The sequence below is a fragment of the Carassius carassius genome, chromosome 26 (assembly GCF_963082965.1).
Source record: "Carassius carassius chromosome 26, fCarCar2.1, whole genome shotgun sequence".
NCBI classification, from domain to species: Eukaryota; Metazoa; Chordata; class Actinopteri; order Cypriniformes; family Cyprinidae; genus Carassius; species Carassius carassius.
The window spans coordinates 8906065-8930243 of record NC_081780.1 but is presented as its reverse complement, the minus strand read 5'-3'; the positions used below and the strand labels follow the sequence as shown (position 1 = coordinate 8930243).

At 36.4% G+C, this 24179-nt stretch overlaps 1 protein-coding gene across 12 annotated transcripts in view; it reads right to left on the bottom strand.

Moving 5' to 3' along the window:
* The window catches only part of nrcama (neuronal cell adhesion molecule a), a 49371-nt gene extending 27943 nt beyond the window's left edge, over positions 1–21428 (bottom strand). For 4 of the 12 annotated variants that reach the window (XM_059511042.1, XM_059511049.1, XM_059511044.1 and 1 more), the window contains exons 1-2: positions 21204–21424; positions 5773–5844 (exon numbers count right to left, since the gene is read on the bottom strand). The gene's annotated coding sequence lies outside the window, so the exon portion shown is untranslated. Of the gene's footprint in view, positions 1–5772; positions 5845–7410; positions 7543–21203 lie in introns of those variants that run through there. The other 8 variants (XM_059511038.1, XM_059511043.1, XM_059511048.1 and 5 more) reach the window with 5 other exon arrangements.
* Between the last annotated feature and the right edge of the window lie 2751 nt (positions 21429–24179).

The following is a 24179-nucleotide window of genomic DNA, read 5'->3' as shown; positions in this document are numbered from 1 at the left end:
GGGTGTCAATGGCTTCGTTTACATGCAACCAAACAATTCATTTGTAATCAGACTGATGGCTCAAACGGACTGAAAAGCCTTCCTGCTAACACCTTAATCGAACAGACTGAGCTAGATCGAAAAAAAAAAAATTCAGTTTATCTCCAAATGAAGAATTCTGGTTTACTTGTACACAAAAAACTTTTCTGGTGATAGTAAGGGTTGCAACATAACTTTTCTTAATAAGCTGATCTCAGAGAAAACATGAAATCGAAAAAGATTGAATGTAAAATATATAGCCAGTTTAAAAGCAATTTAATTGGCAAGATTAAGAAATGTGTTTGTAAACTCTCTCTTTTGTAGTTCACATCCATCTGAAGAATGTACTCTCAGAAAGAGTACATGGGAAACTTATTTCCTCTAATAATACAAGTTCTTCTCAACAGCTCCTTCACTCTGAAGAAGACCTGAGTCAAGAGATCAAGCCGGGCTGCTAATTTAATGATCACTCCGTGTCCAGGGCAACACACTTATTACACACACATGCCTATTATAAGAAACACAAAACTCAGCCAAACCCATCCATCTTTTTAATGTAAATCCAAGGAGAGGACACTACTGAGAGAAGCCCTCTCAACAGCTCTCCGCTGTCATTGAAGACTGAAAAGAATGAAGCGCTCTTTACTCTAGCAGAGGATGCCTTCAGGCCAAATGAGAGGGGACATGATTAAATGTCTCTTTTCACACCAAAGTCTGAAGCCCTTGAAGAGGGAATTAGATAAAATAGTGGAAAAACAGATGATACAGCTGCTTCATGCTAAACGCTCTTACAGTTTTAGGGTTAAAGTTTGTTTACAAGCTCATATCTGTTCTCTAGACAATATGCTGTTTTGTTTTGCATTTTAATTCATCATAGAATCCCTGTTTACTGAAATGTTTTATGAAAAACATTGCTTTGGCTTATTTGCAAGAGCACAAATGAAGTAGAACCAATGAGTCAAGTAAATTGATTCAATTATCTGAACAAACTGAGCTGGCTTCACAGCATGGATTTCATTATAGATGTTAACCCAAAAAACACAAATTTGTCTTCTGAAAGTCAAACGTTTAACTTTAAGCTATTTGTTGAACTGCTCTGTTAGCATTTTTTCTAGACATTACCGGGTTGTTGTGCTCAAAAACCAACAACTGACGTTTTCGGAAGCAAGATAATGCTAAACCACAGCTCTCATTGTTTCAGAAGGTCACTGGTGGGAGTTGGCATAGCGTTACTATCTAAATAAATGAGCTAACTTCATTTAGCACTGCGCTGGTGTGAGGTTATCTACAGCTAAAGGGTCACTCGTTCTTGCAGCGACAGCAGAATGAGAGAGCGTTCTTTCTCTCCTGAGCTTTGGGAAGTTGCTGATTGTCAGCAAGCTCCTGTCTGGAAACTCACAAACAGTATTGTTGCTTTATGCTGTTTATAGTTCAGTTAAGCTGGAAATACAGTGTGACCTGAACCACTCGGAGCAAAGCTATTCACTTTAGACATAAATAACACACTCTAAAATCCCAATGTGGAAACTTGGGAAAATTTGTTCTGATCTCAGATTTAGAAGCGGTTTTCACAATGTATCTAACTCATACTTGTGATGTTTTAAAGAGTTAAACATTCATAAAATAAAATAAATTATTAAGTCATAATTCCAGATAAACGTTTTTATATACTTAGAGGATATAATGTTTTTAAGAGTTATACGAGCTTTAAATCAGGGTTTTGCAATTTAATTAACTCATATTTTGTGATGTGTTCTATGGTATAAAATAAAACAAAACAATAAATTAAAAAAGTATTTTATTAATGCACGATTCACAATGCATTTACAAAATGCAGTAACAAAACCACATCTATCAATCTATCAGATCCTTTTCAAAATATTTTTCATATACTTAGAAGCTTAAAAGAAATATAGTCTAGACTCTAGAGTAATCAAATCCTCCTGTGAGGGCCTGCTTTTTCAAGTTTCTCATTCCAGTAAATACAGAGCTCAGGAGAATATAGAGCACACAAAGGCTAAAATTACTGTTTAAGAAGTACAAAAGGTAATTGTGCAATTTTCTACTGTAATGTAGCCAAAATATGTATATAATCAAAAATACTGAAGACAGAGACTGAGCTCTCAGAAACTACTACAAACCATTAATTATTTAAAAAGCAGCCGGGAATTTTCAGAAATGACAGAATGGTTTCTGAAGGAAAGTGTCATAAGTCTGACTTCATTCCTGCAGCGTTTTTCCAAGATCACATGTCTGACTGTAACAGGGGAACGTTATGTTTTATTCAAAACTGGTTGTAAAGAGCTCTCAAATATCCCACAATCTGTTGATCAGACTTTATAATCTGCCTCAGTGATGTCCTCTTGTGTAAAATCTATTCTCTCTTTCCATCAGTAATGGGAGACTGAGGGGGTGGGACATGTGTTTCATAAAAGATCTCCTCTAAGAGAGGTATAAGATAAGAAGTATCTTAATGACCAGACAAGATGACTCAAGAAAAATGACAACAGTCACTGCAACAAGAGGAGTATTTATAGTGTTCCAGCATTGTTACTAATGACAATTATTGTTGCTATGATTGTTCGTATTTAGAACTTGCAGTTTTTTTACATTAAGATACTTTAAAAATATGTTACTAAAATAGTATGAATTCTGTTTTTGTTAATATCAAACTTTATAAATAAATAAAATAAACTGCAATAACTATATGCATGTCCCTGTGCATAACCATGGTATTCAATGGCATGCATGACTAGGAACGATTTTTACAAATATTTACTGTTCTATTTCAGAATATAGGATAATTAATAGCTGGTTCTTATTTATATGTTTAAGTGTAACACATTTTTTAAAACTCATTTAAAAATGTAAAAAGTAATTCTGATTTTGTTGAGAATATACCATACTCTTTTTTAAAGTATTACATGTATTATTTAAATAAATTAATAAAATAAAATTATTTATAAATAAATTAATTAATTTACTATTCTAATTTTTTAAGACATTGTTCTGAGAAATCTCTTTCACAATTTATTTGAGAGAATATGGAGGAAAGGGCCAAGAACTTTTTTTGTAAATAAAGATCATTTTAAAATATATTTCCAAAACAGTACCAGTTCAGTTTTTGCTTATAATATACCATACTTTATTTTTAAGTATTACATGCATTATTTAAATTAATGAATGAATGAATGAATGAAAGAATGAATGCATAACATTTTTTAAACATGTTTACTATTCTATTTCTACACTTTGTTGTATAAAATCTCTTTTCACAGTTTATTTTAGCTAATACCAGAGGAAAGGATGGGCTGGCACACTGCTCTCTCTGTCCCATCTGTTCGGCGCTCAGATAAACTGTGGTCATCTGTCCACATGCTGTACATGGGTGAACAGGAGCTTTTACAGTATGTGCTGATATCACTAGCACTACACAGTTCAAAATCTGCTATGATGTAACACTTGTCATGCCATCCAATCCCTTTTTGAAAGCAGGGACACAATTTCCAGGAAATACATTTAGCTGTAGACATAAAGCCAGAGATTAAAGGGATAGTTCACCAGAAAAATTCAAATAAAATGTCTTGGCATTTAACACAAAATACAACCGCTTTTATGATGTTTGAGGTAGTCATTCACATCAAAGTTGACAGCATTATACGTCACAAAAACAACTTCCCATCAGCAGCAGCATCATGCGCATGAGATCACTGTCTCTTTCTATCTGCTCTTTCCTCCTAAACACATCTGAGCTCTGAAGCACCCGGTCTGTATATATCTGCTCTAATGGGGCCAGACGCTCTCAGTAATGCCTAAGCACAGCAGGGATCATCATTAGGAAAGAATCACATTCAGTCCTTTCATTTCAAGATAAATCTTTAGAAGACATAGTTTTCATCATAGTATTCAACACATCACATTTACTTCATGCTTTTGAACCACTTTCACTTGCATTCCTAGAACAAGAAGTCAAGTATGCAGTGTGTGTGTGTGTGTGTGTGTGTGTGTGTGTGTGTGTGTGTGTGTGTGTGTGTGTGTTTGTTTAATAGATTAGTCTTGGCTGGTATAGAATTCTGGATAATATCAAAATAAGCTTGAAATGTTTGCATTTTACACTTAAACTATGAAGATGTCTTCAACTTTGATTTATAATTTTTATTCTACCGATTCATCATTTTCGCACAGAACCAGAGATAGTTTCTCTAAATTAAATCAGATTAGATTATATAAGGTTTTATTGACTGATTGGATTTTTTTGTAGGAAGTGTCTCACTTCCTGCTGACAACCAGTTTGTGCCCTCAGAGGCTAAATCGAACACTTTGGATGATAGAACAGCATACAGTATACTGCTTCAACTTGAGGCACTTTCAAGTATTTTTTTTTCCCTACAATGTGTACATTTGATTGTACTATGAGTTTTAGTGTACTTTACACTATTATCTACTATGCTGAATGACCTTTTTGGCCCTTCATATTAAAGACAGGGTAGGTAATACATGTATAAACAACTTTATATATCAATGCATAATTAAAATGTAAGTACTCTGATAAAAAGAGTATAAAAATCGAGTGACTCTAGACCGTTTAATCTGTATTAAACACAGCTCATTATTTCCATTTCGGGACGAAACATAGGATTGGCTTAGGCGACTGTCACTCTCTCGCAACCATGGCAACCACCCTTTTGCCACACATGACCTGCCCACTTGCGCGTGCACGTTTGATTTGAGTAATTCAACAGGCACGGATCCTAGGAATACCAAAACAATGGCAGAGAAACAGCAAGCAAAATTCACAGTACCAGCCTATGCAGTTAGTGAAGGCAAACCAGGCAAAAAAAGGAAGACAGTAACAGTACAAGAAAAGGCAATGAACAAAAAGTCTTTGGATAAACAAAGAAATAAAACGCGAGTTAATATCAGCGTGGCTTTCCAGCGATGGCGAGAACTGAGGGAACTCAAGGGGCTGAAAAGTGACTCCTTGATGGCTTTATTTCTGCTGGACAGGTAAATCTTTCTTTTTGTATTTTGATCATACATATTTTTTTCATGAAGCATGTGTCATTAGCACACGTAGCTGCGTAATATAGCTAACATAACATTACTTAGCGAGCCGTAGTAGAGGCTTTGGAAGGAGCCCAGAAGGGAGGGGGTGGAGTGAATGGAAATAATGAGCTGTCTTTAAAACAGTCGTGAGAGGTCTACAGTCACTCGATTTTTATACTTTCTTTTTCAGAGTACTTACATTTTAATTATGTATTGATATATAAATAAAGTTTAAACAAATTTGGAAAAAAAGTTTTTTATACATTTTTTTTTACCTACTCTGCCTTTAACAAGTTAGGCCACTTCTGCTTTAAATGATTTCATTACAAAATCCATTTTAGTATAGAATAAACGACACACTAAATAAACGATCAAAGATCATGAAAAAAACTGCACTAGTCAAACCTCAAACCAGACACATTTCCCATTTGTCAACATGATAACAATCTGTCAGCACACATCAGTGTGTGCAAGCAGCCAAAATATAAAAAAAAAAAATTAGATTTCAGTAAAAGCTTTTTAGTTCATCTTAGTGAAGTGAAGAGGGATATGCAAGTCATAAATCATAAAAAACACATCACTCATTCTTTTTCATCTTTTTTTCTTTTTATGCCTTTGCTCTGTATCTCTCTGTCTGAGATGAAACTGCTACTGAATCACAATGAATACATCAAAAAGTCAGCGGGAATCTAACAGAATGTATCTTACCTGCTATGACTGTATGAAAGAGTGGATCATCTGGTTCCGACCAGACGTCAGCAGCTTAGAATAGTGTGGATGCTGTAAAAAACAATGCCATCATTAAAAGAGGAGCTCTTATATGACAAAGCGAGGGACTTAAGTTTGTGCTAATCTGAGGAACACTGAAGGATATTATAATTAAAGGACAAAAGGCTTGCCGGTTCACAGATGCGCCAAAAAGTGGGTACATTTCAATAAAAAACACACAACATTTGTTATTCCAAAACCAACTGGGATTTCTAAACATTATTGGCTCTGTGCAAACACAAAGCCATGCCGTATATCAGCAGAAAGAGTGACAGAGGGATTCAACGGCACCCCTATATCACACGTGCTGGTTCATGGTCACGCATATATTAGTGTTTTCCCTTGAGACGCATGCATTCATTTCACATTAACAGAAACACGCTAGTAGACGAGCCACAAAGACGCTATGAGGCTGAGCCGCGTCACTTTACTGCATTGTTTTCTCGAATTTGAGGCAAACTGAGGAAACCTCCAGCCTCTAGTGAAGCTGTCACACACAGCTGCTGTCTCACAGAGACCAGAAAGAGAGAGACTGAGAGAGAGAGCCCATAAAACAACAACAAAAAATTCACACTAACTACCTCCCACATCTAAGAGCTGACCTGAGGTGTTGTCATGGAGACGGGCCGCATGCCGGCACGATGGGGTGGGTGAGAGAGAGAGAGAGAGAGATGAAGGGGGTTCTGAGAGAATAAAATATGTGATGCTGAGACAGATCTTACAATGTTTCAGCATTATCTGCATTGTCAAAAATCTATCCACTCAATTCTTTTCTCATCATTCATCCATCTTTCTTTTTCAACCATTTATCCATTTATCTCTCTATCCAGCCAGCTATTTCTATTTTCATCAATTCGTCTATTTATATTTTCAAAATATTGATCCATTTATCCATCTATTTATTTTTCAACTATCCATCCATCCATTCATCCTTCCATACGTTTATTTTTCATCCATTCATCTATCTATCCATTTCTTTTCATCCATTTTTCCATCCATCCATCCATTTGTCTTTTGATCCATCCATCATCTATTAATTCATCCATCCACAAACGTTTGTATACTGATCAGTACATAAATACTATATCACCTACATCAACATACTTGACAATTTCTATCTCTCTACTTCAATTTAATTAAACATACCACAGATTGGCAGATAAAACATAAAAAGGTTTTTCCCATCACCTCAATACATGCTGCCATAAAACCTTTGGTTTTAGTTGTACACCTACAGACATCCCATCAGCAGACGCAATGAATTCAGAATAAACAAATCAGCACACACAAAGACAAATCTGACTGGTTTTAACAGGTAAGGTGATACCAGGTGTGAACCGTGCAATGGACAAAAATGCTGTTTGTTCTGAGGAACTATAGTCACAAAACCCGATCCAAAGAAGTGTAAGGAAATAGTTCACCCTGGAGGTGTAACTCTGACCCACAGGGTGTGAGAAACGCAAATGTTACCCTAATAAATATCAAAACAAATTAAAATCACAGAGAACAAATTAACCAACACTCCAAACAAAGGGTCATTCTGGGTAAAAAGTATTTTAACAGTTAGAACACTATTACCTTAATACTGCAGCGAGTCAACAGCAGTCCTTTCCTGGTCACGGTGTGTATCAAGTGTGTACCTCTCTAACCATTCTCTTTTGGCTCATGCAGCATGTGTGTGGCCAGTGAACACTCTGACAGGCATCTGCCTCACACACACACATACGCAGTCACTCGACTCTCCCTGGCATCCACCCCCATGTGCCTGCCTCCTAACTCTGTGAGATTAACACACCCCTTTGTCACCGTACAAAGGGCATTAATGCATTTCCTGGAGCAAATCAAAAGCATCTGTAGGGACTGAGAGATGGAGAGAGGCAAAAAAGAGAGGCAAAGAAAAAGATATGGAGAAAAAGATATATAGTGATATATGTACATTTAAAGAGCTATCGATACACATCAAGCTCATTTGGCATGTCTGTTTGTTCTGTCAAGTGCTTGCTTGAACATTTCCTGTAATGGAACAGAATCGCAGATGTGCTGGAGATCCCAATTAACCCCTAAAAGTGTGAAATGACTGTCAAATATAAAAGCTGTGCAGAGCTTTAACACTGAACCGAGAAAAGCCTCAATCGTCATTGACTGAGGATCCTGTGGAGAAAGACTGAGCACAGATTACAGAACCAACAGAAACCTTAAAACGGTCCTGTATCAGAATAGACATCTGTCTCGGATAAACACATTTAGACTTTATTGTTCTCTGTACAGTCTTCAATAAAAGTCATATTATAAAAACAGAGATCTATAGCAACCAAAACATTCATCCTAATGTAGCTAGATGTGATTTCATAGCCCTCTGAGCTCACGAAACAACCTTCAATGTTGACATAATGACTCATATAATGTCATAATGGTCATTTTAAAGGTTCAAAGCATCTGTTTACATGAAGTCAACATATATTCTCGTTTGCAGCCCATATTGCTTCCCTAATATGGACTTATTTTTGAGCAACACATATTCAAAGAGTAAAACTGTGCAGGATTTAATTTTAACCATTAGGATGGCAATGATTTAATGGCTTTCAAGCTGCTAACTAAAATCTGAAAAACAAAAATAATTTCAGAGGATTAAATAAGATAAGACTTTTTAAATGTAGAATAAATTGTGCACAATTTGCTGTGCACAGTATACATCAAAGAACATGTATTAAGAAAGTAAAAGGAGTCCATTTTCAATACATTTTGATATAAAATTATTATTACTTTGCCGAAATCCTCAAATAAAGGTATTTCTTTTTGCTTTATTTCTCCTTCCAGTTTCAGAACAATACAATTTAATGAAAATGCGGTAACAAGTGTGTGTGTGTGTGTGTGTGTGTGTGTGAGTGAGAGAGAGAGAGAGAGCACAGTTCATTCAATCAGACTGTACCATATAGTAAAAAGTGATCTTTAAACTGGATATTGAAATATTGTATGCAACATATACCAGTTTGTACATTCCCGTGCCTCCCTGTATTGTATATTTTTGCAGCATAAACAGATATATCTCAGTAACCTAAAAGTAATACCCGTATCTAATAATGAAGGGCCCATTTTACCATACTGTGGCTTTTCGAGTATCATATGAGGGAGGACAAGTAGATACAGTCGAGAGTATATATGAACAGAGAGAAAAGCACTGATTACTTTCCCCAGCTCTCAGCTTTAATTTACCCTGTCTGAGTGTTAACATCCGTCAGACTGGGGTCCCTCACACACACACACACACACACACAAATGGCCGAAGAGACTGAGCGCTGGAGTGCTGCACAAAAGGGCATGGAGAGGCCTTTTCACACAGCAGATTTAGCACACACCAGCTGGGCTCCCAGCACAGAGACGAGTCGCCACTGAACTCTCTGTCATTTCCACTTCAGCTCTGAGTTACACAGTTATCCACACTAGCAGACAATACACCAACATAATTCCCACCAGACTTCCAACTAGACAGGAAACAAAAGACCTGCTTTTCTTTATAACTTTTTAAGTCCATAATCCACTTAATCTTGTGTAGGATCAAATATTACATTCTATATATAAATATACTCCATAAAGACAAAAATATATATTTATGTAAATGAATGGGTGAATAGATAGTAGACAATGATTAAAAAAGAAAAGTTGTATTTTGTAATAAATAAATAAAAAACGTACAAATATATATAAGAACTGTGGCAACGTCTCCAAGATGTTTCAAGATTTAAAAAACATTTTTAGTTGGTGAAAATACTAGTGTTCTACTAATTTTGGCCACCACTATATTACAATGTATAGTAATATAGGCTATTTTATATTTAAGTAGTGAGTTGTATTGGCATTATGAAGAAGACAGAGGAACATAAGAAAAAGCAAAAGGAAGTGAACTGGATGATGCCCCCTGGGGAGGCCACACATCGCAATAAGAACATACTATTTGATTTTTATGTTAATGATGTGGTTTGAGCAAAGGCAACATGCCAAGAGAGAGATGGAATGGCTGTAGGGTTCCACACATGACCGCACGGTTCTTAAAAATCTATTGGAATCATCTAGATACAAAATAAGAAGTGGTGTAAAATGACATTTTAAAGGTATAATCATTTCTGATGCACTAGCATCACTACACTGATTTGAAAAAAACAAAGACAAAAGAATACATTTTTTAAATTATAACTATGTACATTTAAAAAAACGCAGTAAAAACTAAAAATCAACCATTTATATAATATAATATAATATGACAATTTAATTTAGTTTATATACAAACACACAAAACTGTTATATTTTAATATTTTTTTATAATTCATTTCTTTTCATACATTTTACTATAATATATTATTTATGCTTTATAAATTAATATTTAAATGAAATAGTATAGAAATGTCATAATGGCTGATTTTTTTCAATCCAGATTTCCTGTGTTTTAACTCATTTTACCCTCTGATGACTTATGTGCCTTCCATTGTATTGCTCCATCTGTTTATATAAAGGCCACAGTTCTCAAAAACAGTCAATAAAACAGCATTCAGCCCTCTCCGATAAGCTCAGCAGATATTGGCCATATTTTCCGCACAAAGCACTCATTACCACGCTGATTCCTATTCCTTCTGTAATCAGCATTACTCTAGGGTTTATAAAACACACAGTGAACAACAATGGCAGAAATCAACTCTTATCTCAGAACGGCCACATAACTCAGTCTCTCTTCCAAGCTCCCGATCACACAATATCTTTACCATGGAGACTCAACAAGGCAACAAGGCAACGAGGCCCAGCGATGGTGGGGCCACCCCGGTGACCCAGACCCACCAGACATTAAGCCGGCACTCCGGAGAGAAACTAATCTTGTGTAATATACAATGAACGAGCACGGAAACAACAAACCAAAGCAAAGAAGCAGACACAGAGAGAGAGTCGGCCAAAAGAAAGCTAATGAGAAACGTATTCTTCAAAAGAAAACACGACAAGCTGGTGGTGATAAAAAAAGAGAGCGGGGAAAACTGGGGAACTACAGGGCCGTATTTCACTCTGAGGGGAGCTATACGTCTGACGGATGAGAGAGGAGAGGAGAGAAGAGAAAAAGGCTTCTGTGATGGCTATTATTAGCTTCAGCATAGAAGGAACAGATTTCTCCTTAAGCTGATTGAGAAACTCCAAACTCCAAACATTTCAAAACTGAACTCCATAACACAAACCTTGAAGAACTCTATTTAAAAACACCACATCCAGAAGGCAAAAAAGAGGATTTACATACATCAAAATGTTGCAAAAACAATGTCATTTTAATATTCAGAGATGCATTGCAGACGATCAAACACTTTTAAAATTTGCCTACATTTTCCTGATGAAAACACGCACACAAATGTGCTTCCAGAAATCCAATTCACCATATTCCCACCTGGTTTCAAATTGATGCAGCACAAAACGGATCTAACAGGTTCCTATCCATCATGAAATGCTCCATCAGAACTAGCGTGTAAGCACACTAATTCTGAAAACCTTACTGAATTTGTAATGTTTCACCTCAGTGTCCCACAGTGACAGTCCCAACAAGAGATCTTCTATGACGACAACTACTGACAATAAATAACAGGAATACTTTCATTTCATACAGTGACTGTGAGAGTGAGTGTGGAGGTCCTGAATAATATTATTATCCAAACAGCAGAACCCCATTATTGCAGGATCACACTGTTACCTGCTAGATAATTGAATAAGATGACAATATTCCAGAGAAAAATGAGTTAAAACCGCATGTGCTGAGCAGATCTACACATTCGATCATCTTAGAAGGTCAAAGCATAGGCGCTATTAAAATAAACAACTCCGTATCCAGGAGGTTTACTTAAAATCTGAAAGAGTCAACTGTATCTGGCCTCTACCTGACAAAATGACAAAAGTGATTGTACACAACAGAGCAGCATATTAGAGCCCCATTTGGCCTTATTTGTAAGCAGTCAGGCTTGAGCAGGCAGCAATGCCATTTCCATGTGCACGACTCAGACGCCTTTGGCAGCAACAGACAGAGTCAGAGCGCACATGCAAAATGAATCTGAGTCTTGATTTCCATTATACAAAGTGGTATTACTAAACCATGAGTGACCTGCATTCAAATTCATGTTTGTCATGTGGACAGTGTCGTAAATCAAGAGCAGTGCGGTGCATTGTGCAGCAGCCCTGACATGCCTTCACATCAGTTTCATGGACACAGATGCATTAACCAGATAAACAGATGCAATAGTCCCTCTAACTGTTATGAATACTGAATAATCTCTTAATGATCTAAAAGGTTAAGAAGAGGTTGTAACTTTTTAAATTGGAAGTTTTAACTTGACATGCATCCTAAAAACATCAATTTGGCATAAGAAACCTTTATAATTAAAGAAAGACATTATGAAAAATAAATAATTAAGTAAATGCAAATGGTAATGACAGAAATACTTTAATACTTGTTTAGGGACAAATATTCCATCAAACCACTGCTTCACTATTTTCCAACAAAAGAGGGAAACTTGTGTTATTAAAAAAGGAAAGAAAGAAATAAAAGAGAAAGAACAAAAGCTAAATAAACAAACAGTCGTGTTGACTTTTGCTCTGATGGTCTAGAGCCCTTGAAGGTCGTATGCATAACAGATCTTGGCATGTGAAGTAGGAAGTGAAGTACTATTCAAACTGAGACCAAACCAAGTCAAAGACTCAATTTAGCAACTTCAGGGCTTTAGGATGTAAACAAGCTGCCTGGTCTATCATATATTTTACCTGACTAATGAATTAAAAACAATATGTAGCTGCCAGACTAAATTAGTAGACTAAATTGTAATAAATGATTCAGTGTTTATGCCACTGGTATTGAACTGTCATATCATCATCCAGAGTCAACTACTGTACATGGCCAGAGGTCTCATTCTACCTCTTTTTTTATCACTCTCTCTCCTTTTAACATATAATTTCATAATCTGAGTTGAGTGGAAAATACACCCCCCACGATGAATCAGCTCCCTGGCAAACTATGAAACTGGCTCTATATATGAACAAACAAATACTTGAATGTTAACATGAAGCAGCATTCACAATCTATTATTTGTAATCCAAGCAAAAAAAAATATTTGATGAGCAAAAAAACAAAAGCAAAAAACAAAAAAAAAAAAAAACAAGGACATACTGATTTCATCCACTGGAAATGTAATGGGATCATGAAAAGTGTCAATTCTGTTTTGCTGATATGGCTATTTAACCAATATTAAAATTACTGTATTAAATAAAATGGAAAATCTTTAGAAAAACTGCATTAACGATGACTAAAGAGCTATTTGATTGACATTAACATTTTTAACATGGTAAGGACGTGAATCCTTTGCTATAGGGGTGTTATAAAGCCCTTCACTTTGCTATATTAATTTGTGATGCTCAAATCTGAGCACTGAGGTCAAATCTAATCCTGAGGTCAATCTGTATTCTGCCGATCTACCGCTTATGACACAATCACGCATGTTACTAAATCAACCCCTAAATCCCAAGGTTGTATTAAAGGTCTTGTATATAAGCACAATGCATTAAGTTACCAAATAAAGACATTTTGGAAGGATTCGTAAACATTAGCATTCTTCACAAGATGCTCACAAACTTATTTTAATCCTATTACCCATATTGTCATGACAAAAACAAGCCAAAGAGTTTTGTTACAGTCTGGAATCAAGTGAAAAAGTTAGTCATACTGTACGTAGGAGGGCCCACATGCCTGAATGTTTTCAATATTTATACCTCATAAATCATATGTCAGGAGTGATACTGTTATTCAGTATAACTGTACTGCATTGATCGCCCACACAGCGGTGAGTTTGGTCAATTCAAGTCTCTCTTTCTCTCAGCAAGTCTCCAGTCTTTCACCACTCTATTCAGTCGTCCATTCTGACTGAACACCCGCCAGACCCTGTCAATCTGGATTCAGAGGGAGCTCATAATGTGCTCAACACAATTTGTGCACAGAACTGGCATTAGCCTATTTAGACTATTTAGACTTTACGTTGCGTTGCGTTGCGTTATGTTACGTTGCTTTGCTTTACTTTAAACTGGATGGAAATTTTACTAAACTTGAATAATGTTATATCTGATGTGTTTGTGATGTTTTTATTTCTATTGTTATCATTGTACCAATTTTTCCTTCTAACTCTATTTAATTTTCTGTGAATAGCGCTTTCAGAAGTAACTTTTGAAGTCGCTTTATAAAATAAAGTTTATTATTATTATTGTTATTATATTATACTGTATTGTACATTGTGTTTCATCTTTAAAAGATAAAGAGGCACATGATTCTAGTAGCATTATCTAAAAAATGTTGGGCTTTCCGTAAACTGATATCATCTAAAGAGTTAAAGAGGAAGAGAGAGACAGAGAGAGGGAAAATATCAATTTAAGGTGTCTGTATCAGTTTCAGAGGTAGTGAATGTGAATGAGGACAGACAGCTGAATATCAGTGAAAATGTTTGAAGAGTTATTTGAGAAAGAAAAATATATTCCATTTAAAAAATACATGCCATTTAAATCTGTATTATTACAGACAAATATGCATACTGGCTCACATGAGCTGACATAATTCAGAATCTATTAATATCTGATACTAAATCCTCAAAAAAAAAAAAAAAAGACTGTATATCTGACAATATCTGACATATGATGCCAGTAATTTACACTACTTAGTGATTGTTGGTGATTCGGTTTCCTGTAAAAAAGTGGGGCAAAACTGGTAGATACAAAAGAAAATATTTTTAAAGGCTTGTTTTTATAAGACACAAATCATCCTTCCCCTCATTCAGATTTGAAACCTGGTACTGCACCACTGAAAAAGCCAAATTTAATCTAACCATTTCCAGAACTGCTAATATCAGTGCATTACATAACTGACAGGAAATAATCTACTTTTTATTTGATATAACTCATGTGAACGACTTTTCAAAGATAGCAAGGGACTCTGATATGAAGCTCAAAGCATCATTAAAGGTCCCCTGAAGTGCCTTGAAACACGCAGCATTATTCTATGTGGTGACGTAATTTCAACTGAAACAGGAAGAGAGGGCGGGACATATCTAGCAGCCCCACCCCCTTTTTAAAATAGCCAATAGCATTTTGTGTATATCTGCTTGGGCCAGAGGCGTTGAGCTCGGTAAAGCCGCATTTGACAGCCACAGTCTAATAGATTACCCCCTGGATTCAATATGAAACTCTTACTAAAACAAAATAGTGGACATAAAAAAAGTTTTTAATATATGCCATCTCATGCATCTGATCTGCTCCGTGCGTTCGCGTCTCTGGACTGGAGGCTCTAGTCTGGAGCCAAAGTCCAGATGAGACTGTGTGCGCTGCCACGGTTTGAACCAGACCTCATTTGCACCAATCGAAAGCTTATTTACACTGTCTGAATAGTTCCCTATCGCACTACGAGTTATAGTGCAGGAGGCGGGCACTTCGGAATCTAGAGAGCATTTGATTGGTCAGAAGATTTGATGAGAAGATGAAGTACGATGTGACATCAAAAAAATCATCGAGCTATTTTGGCGGAAGTGACGAACTGCAAGCTTTGAATGCTTATATCTTCTAAATGCAAATTTTGTCACTGTTTTGTAGCACACTGCCTTATAGATAACCTTAAGACTAACAAATTGATACTGATTACATATTGATATTGATAACATCCAAAAAAAACTTTAATTTTGATTTCATGGGGACTTTAAAGTCTACATAAGTTTGTCTGGAGTGAGTCTCAGGCGTATAGGGGAGTTTGAGGTCTTTAAAGCGGGAAGTTGGATTACTTAAGCCTCTGTTGTGATTCACAGACATGCTACAGACAGAATTCAGTTGCCAAGGCTTTTGGAGAACTTTTAAAGGCAAAACACATTGTGACTCAGATTAGATCAACATTAAACCCTCATCAAAGCATACAGGAGTGTTTGGAGTGTGTTTGGAACAAGGGAGGATACAGGGTTCACGAAAGAGACCAGGAGGACAAGAACAGAAACCTGTCCCGCAGGAGCGAAATTTCACAGGACTTGTGGGCGCCATGACCTCCGAGTTATTTACACAGAGTCATAAAGTCAACACACATCTCTCTAAAGCAGCAAGCAGGCCACAGACCACAGCTCTCAAATACCCATAAATCAGCAGGGTTACAGCACAATCATTCTACACCAATTTAAATATTTCACATTTCTCCGTGGTTAGGTTGGTCGGACGTTAGACATTTTGCAACTAAACGCACGTTCTTGAGATGACACTGATATGTTGATGCAAAACACAAAGAAGCAGTGTCTGAAAAGGTTTGTTACTTCCTACTGAAGTCGATAATATGGCAACTACAACTTCAAAATATTTACACTTTATAGATACATTTATATTATTAGTTACATTATATATATTCCAAAATTTAGAATAATTATGATTTGTTTAACTAATACAAAAAATACAGTTAAAAGAATAATATTATGAAATATGATTAAAATGTTTAAATAATGGTTATGTATTTTAGTATGTATTAAAATGTAATTTATTCCTGTGATAGCAAAACTGAATTTTCAGCAGCCATTAATTCCGTTTGCTGTGTCGTATGGTCTTTTAGAAATCATTATAATGTGCTGAAATTATTTTTTTAATAAAAATAATATTCTGAAATTATTTTTTATTAAAAGTTACAAAATAAATAAATGAAAAATTACCTAATAAACATATACTGAAGATGATGATATGACAACCGGGGGATAGAAAAACATAAATGAAAAAATAATTGTATCACGAGATCTACGCAGATTCCCACTCCTAATGATTACTACCACAAAACCAAATAATTAATAATAAATTAAGTCAAATAATAATGCCTTGAACTATACAGAGCACTGAGACCCATGGGAAAATAAAAAGAGGTGATCATAAAAGATCATTTTCTTCTTTAGAATGAGTAAGAGTCAGTGCACATTGACTGAAATATATATATATAAAATACACTTCATTATAAATGGACCTGAAAACCATCACAGGACTAAAATGAACCACAATTCAATAGTTTTTTCCAATAACCCTGTTATGTAAGGAGACACTCTCTTGGTGCAGAAGAGGACAGGGCACTAACCTCATCCAGAAAAAATGTGCAGCTTCTGCTTTCAATCACTAAATTAGCAGATGACAGGGCTTCCATCCATAGCCAGGCAAAGAGAATAATGCTTCATCCAATCACTGGACTGAAAGAGCAATGCATTGTGGGGCAGAGAGCACATTAGTTTTCATGATATAAGTGGGGCAATTGTTACTCAATTTGTCAGGCCCACTGTTGTCCAATTCATCTGCTCACAATTTTTCAACAATTCATAAATTTAAAGCATAATTTCTAAGCCTTTTTACCCCATAATGCACTTGGACTGAACTCACTGTGTCCTCCATATCGGTTTCCATAATGGTTAAACATAAAAGATAACATTCCTTTCCCATAAACAGTCCTACACTTGAACTCTATACCTCAATAGCAGCACAATTCCTCCTCTGCAAGGGCTTTTATTTGTGGTTAGTGTTGAAAGAGGACAAACAAGCTAAAACAAAGTTTGTGAGAAGAAACAACAGTTGAAACTGAACAAATGATGTATAATCTTAACCTTATTAGAGAAATAAAACATAGTATTGCCTATATATACATAAATACAGACCAAATCTGAACATTTATGCAATTTTTTTTTGCCGTCCTGCATTTTTCTCAGCTTGTACATCATAAATCAAGCCAGAAAGATGGAGCTGAAAAGCTTATATTTTAATCAGCACAATATACAGTACTCTATATAGGAGGCAAACGCATGCCACTTATTTCTTGAAGTTTTCATCACCCAAATTGCCGTGCTTTATAATGTAATTCAATTAGAAGCATGCAGTTTGTGCATAGAATAAAATGGCACACATTTATCATACAGTACATGAAATAAATCACTTCTACTAAGAGAAACGAGTCACTATATAAGCAGTCCTTCTTGTAACATTGCTGATCACAGCTTTTTTAGCCAAACCAACAACTCTGAAGGAGCAAAATAAGTTACGGCCCATAATAATCCAATAATTATGCCTTCTATTGAACATATTTAATAAATATTATTCATGCTTTGATATAGTCCCATCAATTAGTTGGCGAATTTATGCAGCCAAATCCAATAATTTCCATTTTAAGTAGTAAATATCACCAAAAATTATTGGAATATGTTATATAAGAAAATATTATTTAAGTCTTTTAAAAAAAAAAGTCACTAGCATTTTTTGAGTGTCAGTTGTTTCTACCATCAATTTTTTCAGTGTTATTAAAAAAATGCACATTTAAATCAGTGTTTATTGTCCTTTATTTGTAAAGCAATCTTTGACTGAAAATTGTTTCAAAATCAATATTTGCCCACAAAATTTTTCCAAATTTCACTCATCTGACCACACCTTATAACAACAGAATCCACCAGCTGATTGGTTGAGAGAGAGAGGCACAATCACATGATGCTGTGAGCATCTATGGTCCATCTTCAGACATGTTTGACCTTAATCTCCACTAATCGTTTATCAAGCACGACAAGAGAAAATAGCTCAGAGTCAGCTTATTCTTTCTGATGAATAACAAGCATGTTAAGACAGAGCAACAGAGACATTCATTACAATCCGAAATCCCAATGATATGCTATATCATCGTGTAGGATTGATATGAAAGGAAACAGAACACCTGTTGCATTTACCCTGGCAATTCCAGTGACAAAAACTATTGTTACACTTAGTTCATGCCCCTTAAATGAAGCTTAGAATTTATGATGCATTAAAATCAGGACACAAGGCACATGTGGCATATTTGCAGAGCAATTACAGGCATGCAAATGTCTAGCCTGCCATACCGATGGCAGCTGGTGCAGTGTGTCTATGTAAATATCCAGGACCTGAACGTACTGTGAGTCACAAACAAACACTTCAAATCCACAGCAAAAAGCTATTTATTTATTTATTTATTTTCTTGTGATCCTCTCTGTGCATTATTGTCCAATCAATCCATACCAGATGGTGAAAAGTGCATGCATGGCTAGAAGGCAAAGGTTCATGATTAAGCACAGCTGGCTTGGTGGCACGTACCTGGTGCCTGTTGTGCTTCATCAGCGTTGCTATAAATTTCCATCTAAGAACCCCCAAAAAAGCATTTGATGTGGTTCCACCTGGACTCTGTTCAGAATACAATTTCATGGAGCATAATTTTCATGAAATGCAACAACCAAACAAAGAAAAGGCATACATTAAGGTACTCAATAAATAAAGAGAATAAAAAATGTATTTCTTATTCAAAACAAAATGTAACAAAATCTGTAAAAGTCCACAAAAATCAGATTTCCCATCTACATCCAAAGCAGATGCATTTGATGGAGCAGTGACAAAGGTATTATATTAAAAGTATATTTTTTTGCTATGTACCAAAACAATTTCAGAGATAGTAAAAAATTCTAATCAAATTAAATGTCAAATAAAAAATAAATAAATGTAAAATAAATATATAATTATATTAAATAAAATTAAAATATAATCAATTATAAATTATAAAATAAATTAAAATATACAAAGAACCTGTTCAATGCTTCTCAATTGGTTTTCTGACTCTCAACTGCATTACACTAGCATTCACTCTCACACACCTGTGCAAATGCTAATTAAAAATTGCTATGAAAAGCTTAATGGAAAACTATTCTCATCTCACTAAGGGACTTGTGGCTTTGCAGCACACAAAGTAACAGCTGTTAGGCACACGTGCATAATAATATCCTATTGAAGCAAATGTCCCATATTTTCCCATTCATTAATCCTCATTTAGTTGTGTCGATGTTAGACTGCATGCAGGTCACCTATGAAGCCATCAGAGTATTTAAAATCCATGAAAAATTACAGTGAATTAGTGCATAGCACAAACCATCCATACACTCAATTCTCCCACTAAGCTGCACTGTGTAAACATGAATATGAGTGTCGACCTTCAGTAACCACACACATACACACAAAAAAAACTGCATACACTTTTGACATACAACAGCCCGTAACCTCATAAACAGACCACATCCTGGTATTTTTGGCATAATGCTGCATGAATCGTACAGTAAATTACACCTGAAGTCCATTAAAACACCGACCAATCCAGTCAAACAAAGGAAACAAAGTTCATTTCTGTTTGTGGGTTTATAATATTTCTGTCTTTCATGCCTGAAATTTACACATAATAAATGAATAAATCCCTCTATTATTTTCAGTCTTTTACATTTATTTAATTTTTTTCAAAATCGTAATTGACTGCATGTGTCAAGCTCAACATTTTGATTTGATCCTGTTCCCCTTGATGTGTGTGTGTGTGTGTATCGAATATGTATAAGAAATATGTCATAAATATCCTGACAAGCTGATCATCCAACAAATGGGTCCTACTATTCAACAATTTATCATACATTTGTCATCCTGTTACTGCCATAGTCGATCTATGTATTATTATCTTATATGTTAATTTAATGTAAAACTGCAAAAAAACAAAAACACACACACACACACAAAACAGAGTAGCCTATAAACTGCATTTAGACAGGTCCCAAATTGTAACAGTGTTGCAAAAGTTATGAACACCAAAGAAGGGAGAGAGAGAAAAAAAACGAAAATATAATAGTTTTAATAATGTTCAGTTTGTGGCTGACAATTTACCTTTCACAATTTGTTAAAATAAAAATAAGTGTAAAATAACAAATATGTACCTTTTTAAGAGTTTAAGCCCCATTTGCACCCTATTAATGGAAAGTGCCATTACTTAAAAAAATTATTTTCAAAAAGAAACAAAGACCTTGTTAGATGCAGCAGGCTAATGAAAGCCGTTGTCTTTTGTGGGGAATCCTGACTGTAAACGGCGTGTTTTGTCTTCATACCATGACAGCAGGTCCATCTAGTTCTCAAATGAAAATGAATAAATACCCAAATAAAATATTTACATTTCGGAAACGCGCAATAATGAGCAAATACTGAGGATGATTGCTGAGAATAACGGAAACACCTGCTGGCGATTTCAATTAAACATAGACTTGCATGACGGGCCGTTTATCGTCACGACGCACAATGAACGCTGAATTTTAAACGGCGTTCGGATTAAACGGATGTGTTGTGTGATATTTCAAAGAAACGCATCCTTTGTGATCCCTGCCATATCGCCGTGAAAATCCGCATCATCATTGGTTGCCATGGGAGAAGCACGACTGGATGCTCCTCATCGACTCAAATACTGCGCATTCTCCTCAGCAAAAGAGAGAGAAGAACGCTGCGTTCAAGATAATAAACGTGAAACTCACCGATAACAGTGATGAATCCTCGACCTGTCCGGTTTCATGGGACTGGTGTGCGTTAGTGTGTTGTTTGTCGGCGCGCAACGCAGCTTCTCTTCTCTTCTCTTCTCTTCTCTTTCTCCTGCTGCTGCTGTCAAACGCGTCGCGCAGCGCCGTCGCGCGCACGCTCAGTGCAGGCGCAGCTGCAGCGACGCGACACTAATCAGAAGTCTCAGCCACACACAAACACAGAACAATCATTTCTGGACTCTTCTTATACAGACACAAACAGCACTACTTGCTTTTGTTCAATTTGACTTGTTTTTGAAAGAAAAGGGTATTCTTATGTAAATGATGGAGTTGGGGGGTCCTCAAACTTCAGGGGATAGTTTATCCCAAAATGAAAATTTTCCAAACCTGAAGGCTTTAAGTTTCTTCTATTCAAGACAAAAGATGTTTTGAGGAATGATAGAAACCAAACTGGTGGGATGGGGGTGCCCCCTTGTCAACAAGCTTGGCCTCCCTTTGCCTAAATGGGGGGAAAGTTATGAAAGAAATCCAATCCAGCTTAAATCTACAATTTCCATTCTACACAATTATCTAAATTACTTTACCAAAGCCATATTTAGGCATGTGCATGTTTGTGCAGATGGGTAGCGTTGCTTTGTGATTTTGTTCCCCTCAGTGTAGGACATCTGATTTATGATGGTGGTTTGGCAGTGCAAGTGAAAAAGAGCATATCAGTCTTCCCACTGTTTAGCGTCATGTCTGATACCCAGTCACATCTTCTCAAATTGTGAATAGAGTCCTGAATGTCATGGGACATCTGTACTATGAGGGAAATATAAAGACTATGGGGGGGGGGGGGGGGGCATAAAAAAAGAGTTGCATGTAGTGAAAGTGAAAATAAAGGACATGGAAACTAAAGTCTAACCCAGTGGTTCCCAAACTTTTCCATTCCACGACCCACCTAGACAAGTGTAATATATTTCACGACCCACCAAAATATAAAAAAAAAAAAAAAACAACGAGTGAAATTACTTTAAACCTAATCTTACTTAAAAATTTTATGACAGAAATTAAGTATTTAAGAAAAATAACCATTTTATTTTAGAGTACAACTGAAAATTTCACTACAAATTTACAAGTTTTAATTTTTGTTTACTGGCGTTAAAATATGTAGTGTCCATAAAAACGTGAAGCAGGCTCACTCCAGTGAAGTGTGATCTGCGCTGCTGTGTTTTGTTGCATTCATGATCCTTCCGTGTGTGTCGGCGAGAACGGAGCACAATCCAACACTTTTTTAGAAAAGCATAAGAAGCAAAGCAGAACTATCTAAAACAGTTTGGAGATTAAAATAATTGTGAAATAGGTAAAAAAAGACCGATTGAACCTTTTAATGACATTGCTCTGAGACCTTCAAAACACGCAACGCACACGGACTTAATTGCAATTTGAAAATCACACTAAGGATATTGCAGTTCATTATTAATGTTGGTGGGCTATATCGTTGTGATGAGTGGGTTCCCAGTTCCCGCCTCCTTCTTCCTGTGATTGTGAAGATTTTAATGTTTTACACTGGTGCCGAAGCCAGGGAGGAAGGAGGGGCGCGCTGCCGAAGATCCTTCGCCGCTGGGGTGAATCCGCAGTGCCATCGAGCAGGGCGAAGGAGTCTGCCGCCGAGGGTGCTCGATGTGGTGGGCTGGAGTGAGTTGCCGGGGGGACGGACGAACTCACTCCAGCCCACCGCCTCGATGACTCCTTCGTGGAAAGAGGTGGGAACCGGCGGACAATCAAACAAAGTTTTAATAACCAAATAAACACAAAACAGCGCGACAGCCCCTCACGGATGACTGCCGTGCACAAATAAAAAACAAACACAAAATAAAACCCAGGCCTGGTCCTCTCTCGTCCTTCACTGTCATCGCTCCTCTTTTGTATCCTTCCGATCTCCTCCGTGGTTCTTGAGACCGGTGAGTGTTGCTCATTTCCCAATCACTCCACCGGCCTAGCTCTGTTCCCATGGCACTAGGCCCCGCCCCACTCGTCACATTCGTGCAGCCCTAGACTGAACTGTGTTAGTGTCTGTGTGTCATTGAAACGCAAAATTAGCTGCAGCCAAGTGACTTTGTGCGACCCACCTTGTTCCATTCCGTGACCCACGAGTGGGTCGCGACCCACAGTTTGAAAACCCCTGGTCTAACCAGTTTAAGAACATTTTTAAACAAGAAAGTTTGCACTGATAGGCTACTTCAAGTGTACTCTCAATACAAGTGTAGCTCACGTCTCTCTGAGCTAATGCAGACTGGCTTTGTTTATACATCCCACTTCCTAAATTGGTTTGCAGGCAGCTTTAAAGACATATATCATCCAGAAATAATCCATACAGTATGTGCCAGAGCCAACCGGTAGGCTGGTGGTTTGTTTATATGTTCTTTTTCCAGCGGGGAAATTTTTCTGGGGTGAGAGTATGTAGATAAATATTAACCGAACAAATAAAAAATGCAGCCAGTTTCAAATGATACCCTACCCCTTTGTATAAAAAAAAGTTATAGTGCTTGATAGATTACTTACAAATTATAATCGGTTTGATTACATGAAGAAGGTTGAAGCCAATAATGAAATCTATATATATATCATAAAATATCATAAACCTTACAGTCGAGAAGTGAACCAAGAGCTTGAAGCCCAACATTTTTTAAACCTGGATCTTGTGAAGGTGAAGAATTGGTTGCTAGGGAACAGGTCTAGAATGCATAGGGGACTGACATATCACACTTTATACTGTATATGATTTTACAAAGAAGAAGAATGTGACAATTTAGATGCACAAATGAATGTGTCAGGAGGCAACAGTCTGGTCTTTCATTGCCAGCCCGAGGGGATTATGGGAGATGGATGATGCAAGAGTCAAGTCAGACACAGTCCTGTCCGCTGTTACTCGATCAATGGATCTATCAGTCAGGGACCTTCTCAGCTGAAAACACACACATGCTTTACACA